We start from the raw sequence: 383 nt of genomic DNA on the forward strand, positions 1-383 counted from the left end.
TACATTGTGATAGGGTGCTCTCCCTAAGGAAAGAAAAAAAAATTCTCAAGGCAACCTGGTTATACATGTACGTGACAGAGTCCCTCAAGACCTGGTAACGTGAGCCCACTTCATCAGACGGCATGTTTGTGTGCTTCCGTTTATGGGAGACAAAGAAGTAAAAAAATAAGTGAAAAACTATCCCACATGGCATTTGGGCTCAGTTCTTCAGGTGCAAACCCATCCNTAAAGGTGCTTCCTAGAAAGAAAAGCCTCAGTGTCACGACCCTGTGCGAGAATCCTGCTACAATATTGAATTTAGTTTTATAAGTTTTTTAAAAACTTACGTGTAAAATAGCATCCAAGTGGCTTTTCCACTTCTGGGAAATAAACTTCCAAATGCA

At 40.6% G+C, this 383-nt stretch overlaps 1 protein-coding gene across 1 annotated transcript in view; it reads left to right on the forward strand.

Annotated features, from left to right (window-relative positions):
• GK (glycerol kinase) overlaps window positions 1–383 on the forward strand; it is a 75,769-nt gene that overhangs the window by 66,543 nt on the left and 8,843 nt on the right. The window lies entirely within an intron of this gene.

Source organism: Crocuta crocuta, unplaced genomic scaffold (assembly GCF_008692635.1).
Source record: "Crocuta crocuta isolate KB4526 unplaced genomic scaffold, BGI_CrCroc_1.0 scaffold630, whole genome shotgun sequence".
NCBI lineage: Eukaryota > Metazoa > Chordata > Mammalia > Carnivora > Hyaenidae > Crocuta > Crocuta crocuta.